The sequence below is a fragment of the Phasianus colchicus genome, chromosome 4 (assembly GCF_987193195.1).
Source record: "Phasianus colchicus chromosome 4, bPhaCol1.hap1.1, whole genome shotgun sequence".
Taxonomy (NCBI): domain Eukaryota; kingdom Metazoa; phylum Chordata; class Aves; order Galliformes; family Phasianidae; genus Phasianus; species Phasianus colchicus.
The window spans coordinates 1,868,149-1,881,889 of NC_143439.1; the positions used below are offsets into that span (position 1 = coordinate 1,868,149).

General features: G+C 41.6%; 1 long non-coding RNA gene across 2 annotated transcripts; it reads left to right on the top strand.

Annotated features, from left to right (window-relative positions):
- Nucleotides 1-414: 414 nt before the first annotated feature.
- On the top strand, nt 415-13,321 carry LOC149918001 (uncharacterized). 2 transcript variants are annotated; one of them, XR_016465705.1, is made up of 4 exons: nt 415-482; nt 2,363-2,470; nt 3,627-3,724; nt 8,685-13,321. It is a non-coding gene; the product is annotated as an uncharacterized LOC149918001 (long non-coding RNA). The 2 variants fall into 2 exon arrangements; XR_016465706.1 differs by lacking the exon at nt 8,685-13,321 and adding an exon at nt 4,962-5,584.
- The last annotated feature ends 420 nt before the right edge of the window (nt 13,322-13,741 follow it).

The window sequence follows — 13,741 nt, forward strand, 5'->3', positions numbered from 1 at the left end:
GCAGTGGATATTCTCACTTATCTGCCCTATGCTCACAGGCTTGATCCAAGATTACCTGGTTTAGTTTCTTCATGCAGAAATGTATGTATTGTTTTTTTAAGTGTTTGAATGCTTTCATTGTAAAGTGCCATTTCTTTCCTATTCTATTGTCCTAATTATATATTAAGTTAACTTAAGGCAGACAAATTCTTCCTTTATGTATTTTTGTCAGCCTGAAGTTAATTCAATATTAACACATAAAAAAATGGAGGTTAAATGAAATGATAGATGAAGCTATGTTGTAACTCTTTTATACCCAGCTACTGAAGGAGAGTATAAGAAAGGTGCAAAATGTAAGCAGGCCAATTTCAGCCTGAGAAGGTGTGAGGAACAACTACTTGTTCTAAAAAGATACACCGTGCATTGATTTCTACACAGGTACTGCATTTGGTCAAAAGGGCTGAAATAGAGGATGTCCTCTGAACATTTAGCCAAGGACTCAGGTAGGAAAATCACTGCTGCAAATTAGCTCTAAGGTGCATGGTTTTGTTTTGTTTTTGTTTGTGAAATAGCTTTTCTGTTTGACTGCTTCTTCCTTGCACTAAAGCATCACCATCTCAAGTAGGAGAATCTCCAGAATTGTCTGAAAGCTTGGTAAGAAAAATGTTTTCATTCCAGCATGGGCTTCTTCTGAAGCAAAAAAATACTTGTGGAAAAGCTGGACTTCTCCAACACTTAAACTCCTGGACATGTCAGTGATGGTTTGTGCTGAAGTGATTATTGAAACATACTCAAAGCATGTTATCAAAATGTTTTGACTAAAAATAAAAATAAAAATCTACAGCCAGTTCTGATGAAAGACTATTTCAAGGCAAGACTTCACGGACATACGAACTTTAGACTTCAGAAAATGGGAAAGAATTTAATATTCTCATTTTTCCCCAATAAGGACTTTTAAAGAAATTTATCATTGCTACCTATCAGCACATTCATCTAGTCAACAAGGCAGGAAGAGGGCTATCTGTAGAAAGAACTCCATTTCAACCATTTCTCTGGATTTGCCAATTCCTTCTCAATATTATGTTTTTGCAGGCAGCTCTGCCTGCTTCTCCTCTCCTTTAGCATTCACAGCTCCAGTAACCTCTCTGCTGTAACTTGGTCTCATGTCTGTAGCCTGCAGATACAGATGTGTTCAGTTCGTTGTCATCTTCATGCTCTTTCCAGTAACCCAAATGCCAGTCATCCCAAGTGACTTTATAAACTGTTAGGCAAGTTTCTTACACAAGATTGTGCCAAATTCCCATGATAAATCTCTGTAGAAGCATGTTTTTTTGTCTTTTCCCCCTTTTTTTTTTAATAACATTTTCCTTCTACCATTCAGCCAATGCAAGGAAGAACTGATTCGTAGTTTAGCATGGTGTTTCTTACAAGTTGTTTAAAAAAGAGAACTTAAAAAAAGGATTTGTAGTTTTAGTCCAGTCCCCTGGGAGTCAAAACCTGCTGATTGTATGGCCACATGCAGGAAAATATCATTGTGTCTTCTCAGACAGGCATTAGCAGTATCATGTGTTGTGAAGTAATACAGAGGCTTGATGTCTTAAAGAGCATAAGATAGTAAGCAGGTGTTCAGGATGGCATATCTTTTTTTTTCTTTTTTTCTTTTTTTTTAAATAAAGTATTTGTGTATGTTTAAGCTCTTCCAAGGCATCACCCAGGTCACTATTACCTCATGCATTATGCACATTTTCTGGTCTGTATCATTTGGTTTTTGTGGTGTAAGAAAGCCAGCTAATGCTAGATGAATGCTGTGTGTACACAAAGACTGTACCTCCAGGTCTTGTAGCTTTGTGTCTGCTTTCTTGTCTATCATTTATCATCGTTAGTGTGTGTCTGCTAACAAGGGACTATTCAACCGAATCACAGGAGGCCTAATGTTTTGCCACCAGATTCGTGAGGAGGAATAGGATGGAACAGAGATGAATAATCTTAAGGAGTGAAGAATAAACAGAGACTTTAAATTGTAATTCCTGGCTGTCATCATCCTAATTAGCAATGGGTCTACTTGATGCCTCAGTTCAGAGACTGTGAATAGTGCTGCTTTGTGTCTGTCATGGTGATTAATGTATTTCTTGGTAATAATCTGGTAGAATCTATAGAGTACACTGCCCTAGAACAATTCAGTGACACTTAACCCAATTACATGAATAGTAGTGTCTTCTGTCTGGACTGAAAAGTCAGTTTGATTACATGTTCGGGGGGTCTGCTGAACCAGAATGTTCAAGGGACTAGATAGAAACAATAGTCCTATGAATATACACTGAATTTAATAACAATTTTTTTTGTTTTTTTTTCTCTGCTCATTTTGAATTGTTCCTCATGGAAGCCAGCTTTTGCTACACGATCCACAAGGCAGCAGGAATGGAAGGACAATAGAATTGCAGCTAAGTGAAGCATATTTTCCTGCAGTCTCTCTGATGCTTTCCTGGAACTGGTAAGAGAAATGGTGTATATCCCACAGAATGCAAGATGTGCTTGTGCTCGTGTTACATGCACAGTAATTATGGAGGGCAGCTCTTAAAGCCACTCAGTAAACTCATATTAATTTTACTGGGCTTTAGACCAGCCCTTAGCTGAAGCCCATGCCTTTGAGGAATGCGGTAGCTACATTTTAATTTCACTATTAAATAATTCCAAAACTCCCAGTGTTCATTTCTTATATTACAGCATCCTTTCCCAGAAGTAATTTCTCATGCCATATTACCTGAAAGGTGACTGGAGTAGCAGAAGCAGATGAAAGAGAGCATTATCCAATGTCTTTCTTCCTAAGAAAGCATTTCTTCAGTTGACCTAGTCTTGAGGAATCGTTCAGCTCTGGATTATAGTGTTTGTGGAACAGAGCAGTCTTAATTTATGTGGCAGGTCATGCTAAGATACTATGCAATATCTAACTTTTTTTAATTTATTCATTAAATGGTTGGATGTTGAGTTAAATAAACAATCAAAGAGTATTACAAGGTCAAATAGCTAATTCTCTCACAGACAAAACAAGGTACTTGGCATTAATGAGCTGCACCTCACCAGACTTATGGGATAAGCTTCATTTTGAGAAATTTATTGCTCTGAAATGTCTGGCAAGTGATGCTGAATATTAGTTGCAGTAAGAAGAGTTGAAGAATGATCACTGAGAAGGGATTGCCAACAAATTCTTCTCTTTTGGCGTGGCCTGTAAGTTACAGAAATGTAGGGTTCTAATGGGACTTTCACACCCAGACACGGACTGTAATTCCAAGCCTTATTAATGAAAGTTAGGATTTGCAGAGTAGTGTGGTTAGAGCCATGGAACTCACAGTGTTTAAGATTTGTATTCTGCATACAAACAGCTGTTAACACTCAACTCCTGTATGTTTCAGTGTATAGTTGGTATCTATATCCTCCATAACAGAAACCAGAAAAATTGGGTACTGTAGATCACACAATCTATCCAAAGGGAAGTCAAATACAGACTTTGATTGAGTAGAGTCACCATGCAGTAACTTTTGCATTTTACTATTTCTCGTTGCGTTTAAGGAATGCATGTGTATTATATTTTTGCTCACTCGGGGATAATTGCTGAATTTTCTCTGCTTTTGGTGTTGGACCTTCTGGAGGCTGGAGATGATAGTGGTGGTAGAACGGCGCATTTGGGGAGCAGAGTTAAGCTTGTTGTGACTGTTTTCCTATGAACCATAGGCACACAGATTTTAAGGTATGTATCTCTGATGGAAGTAGAAGAAAAGCTATTTTTGTTTCCTTGTTTGGAAGGAGGTATACTGTGTACAGCTGTGAGTAGTGTCATTGATATGCACTCCAGTGTGCAGTCTGTACTTGAGTGCATTAGAGCAGAAATAAGTTCCTGAATTTAGCTGCTGCTAACTCCAAAACCCTGTTTTATCAGTTATTGTTCAGCAAAGCTGAGTTAGTAGACTTGACTCACATTTTTAAGACCAGTCTCTCATTTCAAATTATTTGGAACACACCCTCCCTTCCTCCACTTTAAACTCCAAAGCTGCAAGATAATTGATTCTTAACTGTACTTTGATCTTTGCTGAATTCAGTCACTCTGGCTTACTCTTGCTGTCACTTTTCACAGGGGTGGTGCAAAGTGTGATTTGTCTGTGCATCCTACACAGAAGAAAAGGAGCTTATATGGTTTTGCTTATTATTTCTTTAGACCTATGAAATGAATTAGCTAAAATTGAGAATTCAGCAATGAGGCATGCTGAAAATCTTGTTCTCTGAGAACAAGATCGCTTGCTGTGTCACCTTTTATTATTTTGTCCTCCCTTATCAACTGTTGTTGTTTTTTTTTAAATATAGAGAAAATGCTGTAGTCTGAGAGACCTATTTTGTGTGTACTACAGCAGAACTCAGTTTAAGATGGAGGGAATAAAAATAGTTCAGAAGACTTTCCACGTTAAATATGAAAGTTTTCATTTGTTGAAGTCTAATAAGAAAACAATTTTTGCTGTGAATTTGGTGAATGACTACAAAGCTTCCAGACAGCACTCTCAACTTTCATTGTGCATGTTTCTGACTTTCTCTTTGTGTATTCTGAGTTTTTATGCAAAATTCACTTGAAAAGACTTGGATTCAGAACAATAATAATAATTTAACAAATCTTAGCATGCAATAAAACAGCATATTTATTTGAAATGCCACAGTGTCAACACATTTTACAAGGAATACTTGCACAAAGTATTCCCTGCACAAGAAGTAGAGGCAATATTTAGAGGTGGAAATCCTGGTGTCTTTTAACACAGGATATGAAAGCAGGAGACTATCAAGAGCTTTACCAGGAGTCTCATTTCAAGGGTTGTATTTTCCCTGTGAGCCACAAGCTGTTCTCTTGGCTTAAGGACAAAACAGTGCATAGCCCTTATTTCTGTTGCTGCTATTTCACTGCAGCATTCCTGGATATTAATGTTCTTCCCTCATTCATTTAGGTTTTCTTTCTATTTATGGAACGAAATGGACAAGCTGAATCTTCTGTTTGTCTGGTGGTGGCCACTGGAAGATTTATGCTCATGGAGGGATGGTTTACATTGGATGTCAGGGAGAAGTTCTTCACAGAAGGAGTGGTGAGGTGCTGGAACAGGCTGCCCAGAGAGGCTGTGGATGCCCCATCCCTGGTATGTTCAAGACCAGGTTGGAGAGGGTCCTGGGCAACATGATCTAGTGCCAGATCTGGAGGTTGAAGGTCCTGCCTGTGACAGGGAGGTTGGAACTTGATGGTCCTTGAGGTCCCTTCCAACCCAAGCCATTCTGTGATTCTAAGATATATCAGCAAGCTGATGATACCATTGCTGTTGTAGTGATGAATATAGCTAGCCACAGATTTTTATAGCTTGAATGGGAACAGTTTACAGAATCACAGAATCACAGAAACACCAAGGTTGGAAAAGATCTATAAGATCATCCAGTCCAACCATCTACAGATAGCTCTCACTAAATCATATCCCTCAACACAAAATCCAAACATTCCTTGAACACCTCCAGGGTCGGTGACTCCACCAGCTTCCTGGGCAGCCCATTCCAGTGCCTGACCACTCTTTCAGAAAAGTTCCTAACGTCCAGCCTAAATCTCTCCTGGCACAGCTTGAAGCCATTCCCTCTAGTTCTATCACTGTTACACAAGAGAAGAGGCCGACCCCCAGCTCATTACAACCTCCCTTCAGGTAGTTACAGAGAGCAATGAGGTCTCCCCTGAGCCTCCTCTTCTCCAGACTGAACAATCCCAGCTCCTTCAGCCGCTCCTCATAAATCCTGTGCTCCAGACCCTTCACCAGCTTTGTCGCCCTTCTTTGAACCTGCTCCAGGGCCTCAATGTCTTTCTTGCAGTGAGGGGACCCAAAACTGGGCATTAGAGGTGCGGCCTCACGAGAGCTGAGTACAGGGGGACAATCACTTCCCTGTTCCTGCTGGCAGCACCATTCCTGATACAAGCCAGGATGCCATTGGCCTTCTTGGCCACCCAGGCACACTGCTGGCTCATGTTCAGCCCAGCATCAATCAACACCCACAGGTCCATTTCCTCCATGCAGTCTTCCAGCCACTCCGCCCCAAGCCTGTAGCATTGCTTGGGGTTGCTGTGGCCAAAGTGTAGGACCCAGCATTTGGTCTTATTAAACCTCATCCCATTGGCTTCAGCCCAGCTATCCAGCCTGTCCAGATGCTTCTGTAGGGCCTCACTACCCCCAGGCAGATCGACACTTCCAGCCAACTTGGTGTCATCTGCAAACGTACTGAGGGTGCACTCAATGCCCTCATCCAGGTCATCAATAAAGATCTTGAAGAGGACAGGCCCCAGCACCGACCCCTGGGGAACACCACTTGTGACAGGTCGCCAGCTGCATTTAGCTCCATTCACCACCACTCTCTGGGCCTGGCCCTACAGCCAGTTCCTTATCCAGCCACCCTGTACTTGTCCAAGCCACAGGCTGTCAGCTTCTGCGGGAGAATGCTGTGGGAGACACTGTCAGAGGCCTTGCTGAAGTCTAGGTAAACCACATCAACAGCCTTTCCCTCGTCTGCCAGACGGGTCACTAGGTCATAGAAGGAGATCAGGTTGGTCAAGTAGGATCAGCCCTTCATGAACCCATGCTGGCTAGGCCTGATCCCCCAGTTGTCCCGCACATGCCTCGTGATCTCCCTCAAGACAATCTGCTCCATAACCTTCCCTGGCACCGAGGTCAGGCTAGCAGGCCTGTAGTTCCCCAGATCCTCCTTACAATCCTTCTTGTAGATGGGAGTCACACTGGCAAGCCTCCAGTCTTCTGGGACCTCACCAGTCAACAAAGAGCGCTGATAGATAATGGCGAGCAGCGCAGCTATCATTCCACCAGTTCCCTCAGCACTCTCAGGTGAATCCCATCCATGAAAAGCTTAGTAGTGCACTCTTCAGCGGGTAAAATATATCTTGAGATGGTAGAACTAGCACTTATATCTTGAAATCTCCAACAGCAATAAACAGATACATACTTTTATGTCTATGAAACAGATTAGCAGTAACACCTAAGTGCAGCTAAAGTAACACAACAAATGAAATAATAACACATGGGAGTAAATAAAATGCTGTTCAACAGGTGAAGAAATGCTTTAAGTATGAAATCTGTATATAGTTCAATATATAGTTCTGTAGTTCAAATAACATTAATGTTCTGTCTCAGGCCCATCAGAGTGAGTGAGAGTTAGGTCTGCCTCTACATACTTAATATGGCCTGGTGCCTTTCCAACAAATATTTTATTATGGGAACTCTCCCAGTGATTTTGGAATGTGAGCAGCATTTTGGACCCCCTTATGGATTTGAAAGTAATTTTTTTTCCTCTGAAACCATTGAACAGAGACAAATGTGCAGAGAAGTGGAAGAATTAAAAAGTTCAGTCCCATTTTCAGGCTGTTAAAGGCAAATACAAACATTTCTGTGCAGACCTTCCCCTCCCACCTCATATTAAGACACAGCTAAAATATTTTGGTAAAAATTGTGGACTGGGATTAGAGCTCTGGCAGAAGATTTTCCTTTTATGCCTCCTGCAACTGTTTTGTTACAGAGAATGCTACTTTTATCTTTCTGCACAGGTAGTTGGGCAAACTTGCAGTCAGAGCTCTGCTTGTCCTGACTTAAATAAAAAAGCTGGGAGGATGAACTCAAGTCTTCTGCACTATACCCTGATACTGAGCTATTCTGAAATGATGCCATACAAAACTTTGTTTCCTTCTCCTACGGGAGAAAAATATCATTCCAAGCCTTGAGAGCTGGTATAAAATAAAACGGCTGGTGGATGACTTACTGGTGATGGGAACAGATGAGGATTTCAGTCTTGGTTCCTACATGCTCCTCCTTACTGCAATATTTGACCTTCCTGCACATCTCCCTAAACTAGCATTGTAGATGCCTGTTTCACATGTGGGAATATGAATGGAAGGAAATCTGTTGCAGAGCTGGAATTTCATTCCTCTCCATGCAAGCACCTCATCCAGTGCAATACTCCCAGGATCTTTGTTCTGATGACTGCATATTTTCTGTATACAGCCAAAATTGTTACTGATTCATCCAACATTTCCTTAGGTTGTCATTTATCTCTGCAAGTTTTGTGTGCAATTTTTCCATTGATATGGATAGCAATAACAATGAAAACCCAACTTAATTGTCTGAATACAGAGTAAATTATATGAAAAATTCTCCTTGCCATTGCTGGCTTTTCTTTTTTTCCTTTCTTTTTTTCTTTTTTTCTGGTTTTCTTCTTTTTTTTTTTTTTAATTCAGCTATTAGTTGTATTCTGAAAACAAAGGCTTTTGTTTTTAATATTCTTTTTCTTCTTAGCTTGAAACAAAACAAAACAGCTTTATAGTTACCACGAATAGCTCCTAAGACTTATGGAAAATTAGTAAGGTTATAAAACCTACAGAGTGTGTGTGTGGTTTGCTGTTACAGCTGCACTTTTAAGGAAAAGTAATATACACACTTGTCCTCCTTATAAAAGCATCTATAAATTAACACTCTTTGAAACATTTCTGATGTGTAGCACAATTTTTATGTATTACAGCCAAAATGAGGCTCCTCCATTTGTAACACTTCAGTCCACTTAAAATGTCATGCTAAGATCCAAGGGGTCTGCATTCCGGTCCTTTCCTTGGCATTTTCTGACCATGTCTCTTTCTTTCACAGAGATGAGGTACGGGATGGCTGTGAGGTGTGGAGGCCACGGGCCTGGGATTTCCTGTCTGTGGCAAGTGAACATATGAAGCTATCATCCAGAGGTCTTCATCCTGGCTCTCATCCACCCATGTCTCCACAAAGGTTGTGCCTGAGAAGACCCAATGAGGCAACAGTGAGTGTGATTGTTTCTGGAGTACTGCATCCTGCCCACCTCCTCATGGGTTGCTGGCCATTGTGCCTTTGGCAGCAGTGGGATAATGTCCTGCTGAGTGCGTTGGGTGGGCTTGTGCCTGCATTGGGAGGGCCTGCCAACATCTGTGTTCCTTTCTGCTCCAAGTGTGGCACAGCCGTTTCTCTGCCGTCCTACAGCTTCGAGGAGTTTAAGGGTGTGCTTCAGAAACAAGGGCATAGTTCTTTCTTGCAGCAATTAGAGTGAAGAGGAGAAACTTAAAGCAAACGAGAAGGATTGGAGTTAGCTCTGCTTCCAAGGAGTCTTTCTTAAACTCTCTCTTTCCATAATACGAGTCAAAATGCTACTGATTCTACTAAATCTTCAATTTTCTTGCTTTTTGTGCATCGACACCAGGACAAAGCAATTACAGCCCCTGGAAACACACATGAATGAAGCGAGTGAGGCAGATATTAGCATTGCTGTAGTCCTTCCCTGCCTTGTCCTCTGCCTTTGTTAATGTGCATGTGTAAATTAAACTGAAATTAAACTCTTAATTTTTCACCATGTTGTGGTGACAGCATGCAGGACCATAATACTTTACAAACACGTAGCACTACATTAACATCAGAAACAGATTCTTCCCCTGAGAGAAGGGAAGATCTCAAAGAATGCAGAAGGATACCACAGGGCTGCAATCCCTATTGCTGCACAGAAAACAACCAATTGTTGAAACCCTCAGAGGGGGAGGTGGGCCCAGGGATCTGCACAACACATGTAGGTTATGACTTTTCTGCCATTACGAATGAAGATGGGAAATTTTGAAAGAAACAAGCCTAGGGGGAAAAAAAAAAAAGAAGCCACCACAAAAAAAAAAACCAAAAAAACAACAAAAAAACCCACAATACACACACACACACACAAAAAAAAAAAACCCACCCCAAAAACAAAACAACAGCAAAAGAAACAAAAACAAAAAAAAAAACATGGTAAAAGGGAAAAGATACTGTATGGTAATAACTCAGTGTGACTGCCTAGAGAAGTGCACTGCTCTGAGGACCAGCTCTCTGGATGTAGATTGTCTCTGCTACAGCAGGCTGAGCCTCTGCCCACATCCCTGTGCTGTCTTCACCTCTGCCATCTGTGCTTGTAGGGCACTCTGTGGAATGCTAGCAATAGCCTGAGATCCACCAGGGTCATCTGAGTGGATGTCCTGTGGTCCTGAATTAGCTCAGCACTTAAATACATGCTTAAGGGGTTTTCTGAGTTGGGTGCTGTGTGCTTCGCTGGCTCCCTCCATGTCTCCTGGCTCCCTGAGTGCTTGGCTTCACCCCTGCTTTACTGTTTAGGATGCTCCCACTGTCCAAGGCTCGGCCTCTTTCCTTCTCCACAGCACTCAGGAGTACCTCACAAAGTAGGTCGTGTTGGGGTTATTTTGCGTGGGAGCTGTGCTCGTTCTGCCCACATCCAGCCTTGCAGGTAGGAGCACATTCTGTCCAGCCGAGAGCCCCACAGAGCATCGTTGCCAGTAGCATGTCTGGCAGCTGTCTCTCTGCTGCAGAGATTAAAATGATTTAAAACCCTACCTCTGAGGGCTTTGGTGGGAATAAACTCCAGAGCTTCTAAGCCACTTCACTGGTAAATAAAGTTCCCACCCTCAGACATCTAGGATCTCTTCAAAATGTCGTCCTCACTCCTGTATTCAACTTCAGATTACAAAACCCTCAAAAGTGTTTTGATTCCTACAGAGGTGAGTTTATTTGCTCAGTTCTGCTCTGATCCATCAAAGAGACCTCACTGGGAGAAGTCAGGGGGTCTCATTCATCAGGGAGAAAATCCTGCCTGCAGTAGCAATGCTATGCAAGAAAATGCAAACCTGCCAAGCTTAACTTACCTTAGCCCAGTGTGTGGTGAGGCATGCTGATAGATGCTTGGTTCCAACATGTTTTGGAGACTGGCCAGGAGAAACTCATCACCTGGAAGGAGCAGGACATGCATGTCCCTGCCACCATGTGGTTCATGGATCCCAAGCCCCTTGGAGTGGCACAAGAGTGGGAGCAAAGAAAGTGTGCAGAGCAGCCGTGGGTGAAGTACATGCAGCTGGAGGCATCTCTCAGGGGAAGAGGAAAATAGGAGAGCTGTGAACGATGATTATCTATAGCCATTAAACTCAGAAAACAGTGACGTAATTTTGGGAGTGTGAGTGTACCATCTGAACTATCCTAGAAGAATGTCAAGTGCTGTGAAAATAACACCATATGTTCAGAGAGCCTGATCTGGAGGTTTCCAAACCACAGAGCTGGATTTTGCTGGGATACTTTGCAGATGCAACTCATAGGGTGTCAAACCTGTGAACCTGTCCTTTGCATCCCTTCCTGGGGCCACCATGCCAAAGCCTCTCTGGAGCCACATGGTCTGGCAGACAGGTGGATGCCAGCATGGAGCTGCATGGATCATGGAGTGTTTTCTGCAGGAGCCCACACAGCTTGTGCCAGACTGTTGTGCTACTGTGCCACCATACTTCTGTATGGGATTCCATGACTTCCCCCAACAGGACCTGCCTTCAAGTTCTGGAGGAGTTGAGCCAGCAGGCTGACACTGTCCACTGCCTTGCAAACCAAAAAAACCCACCCCAATACCCCTTTAAATGTTGTATTTCAGGCCCCTATAAAGAAGCCTATAAGGAAGTCTGAATTAACAGGATTGTTTTGTTTGGAGATTTTCCTCCAGGACTGAGGCTGTATGTACAGGACAGACTCAGAGCATTGGCATTTCTGTTAAGATCCACTTTCAATTTGATATTTTTGATCAAGTAGTGCTGGGGGGTAGATTTGTACATCTGGGTGCCACAGCTGGGCACCCAGCTGTGCAGTGCTGACACATTGAAGTGGGGGAGCAGAGGGAAAAGCATGCCTGCTGCCACTGTGAAAATTAATATTTCTGCAATTCACCTGCAAGAAGTATACCCCATCAAGTGCTGCATTTGAGAAATAAGTATTTCTCCCTTCTAGGCGTTGAAAAAAAGAGCCTCATTGAAAAGGAAGAAAAGAAATCTTGGTGATTCAGCTGAGCTGAGTGCAATGTAGTCAGAGAAAATAAGAAAGGAATGAAAGTGTTAGCAGAGACTTGGTTATGGCAATGGGCAGGTATTAGCCAAGTTAAAATGAATTGTCAGACTGGGCTCTTGTTTGTATAACCTCCCATGTTCTTTGCACTGAGTCAACATCTAGCCATCTGGGATGGGGGAAGGGAATAACTTTTTTGTTTAGAAAAAATAAAAACAAGCAAAAATCAGTTAAATTTATGTTTCTCTTTTAACGGAAGAAGTGTTGAAAAGGAAAACATACCTTTTGGAGTGAAGCATTTGTTTTTGTTCTTTATAAGTACTTGTTTGATTTCATGTTTGTTAAATGGCTTGTAGTTATTCAATCATGGGGATTTCCCTTGCTAACATAAAAATAGGTGTGATTGAAAAATTCATAGCAGGAAAACAGAACTGCCTTTTACCCACTTGGACTTGTTTGACTTGATGAGATATTTGTAAACTCTACAAGCACATGTAGCTTGTAAGCATATTTCTTTCAGAAAGGAATACAATTCAGACACAACTTTCTCAAGAGGACACATGAAGGCTGAAGGAATAAATAATGGCACAAACTATGAGTCCACCCAAGGCCAAGTTTCCAAGTGCTGTTGCTCCCTGATAATGGAAACTCAAAACAGTTGAATAAGAAAGGCAGAACTACTTGGCTAGCAAAGGTGGATTTTGAACAGCAAATGTAATTTCATTTTCTGACCTGCCTCCTCATGTATACAAATTGAGTATCATGTAGTTAAGACCCCTTGGCTTTGCTAGGCACAGCACACACACCTTTAAAATGGTAGGAACCTCTTGTCAGTGTACTCTTTTGTGAAAATAATGGTGCTGTGTTTTGTGCTGCACTGTCCTTGATCCCAGTCAAATGCCATGAGGAGAGGGATATCAATTGGCTTGGGATAACTTTGGGTCAGGTCTTGCTTATGCCTTGTGCAATGGGGGTGACATATCTGAAACTTTCATGGCTCTGTCCCCACTGCTCCATAAGGGAGCATAAACACAGCATAGCTAGTTCACATGTGCAAATGCCAGGATGGAGAACTGACTTCAGCTCTCCAGTGTCACCCTGTCTTTTTGAGAGTCAGGGGTTACCATGGAGTCCTCTGCGGCATAGCTGGCAGAAATCTTCCACTGAAAAAGCATCTGTTGGTGTCTGCAAATAGCATCTTTACATGCCTGTTGATGTCATCCAATTACCCACCAGAAGTTTTCCCTAGAAATCACTCTGCCATTGGAGCTGAGTAATTTTGAACAATAAATCCAGTTGGTGACAGAATCCTAACTTTTTTTTTTTTGCTATCATGCATGCGGACAGATTTGTTAACTTGCAGAATTCAGTACATCATAATCAGTTTCTGGGTCATTAAAGAGACTTGGCAAACTTTTTCTGCACTTCATAATGTGGGTTTTTGGGGAGGTTTGTTTTTGTTTCAAGTGAAACCAGAGAGAAAGCCTTGTATTTGTGTGTTTTGAAATATGATTTATTTCTTCTGTTTTCAGAAGTTATCTTTGTTTTTGCTACCCACATGGAAAAGAAGAGCTGGTGGAACTCTCTGATCATAAAACAAAAAAAGAAAATAACAATTATGGAAAAAAAAAAAGTTCAAAGACACTGTATACCATTCATTTAATTTTAATTCAAATTGTACTGTGTTGTAAGCAGTATATCCTATCTAATCCTGACCCACTAATAAAAAATTTTTACTCAGTAAGGGTTAACTTTCTCTTGTGCACAAGGATCTAATTCATTTAAATCCCTGTTGAGCTTTTAGCTCATAAATGAAGTGTTATACAGTATTG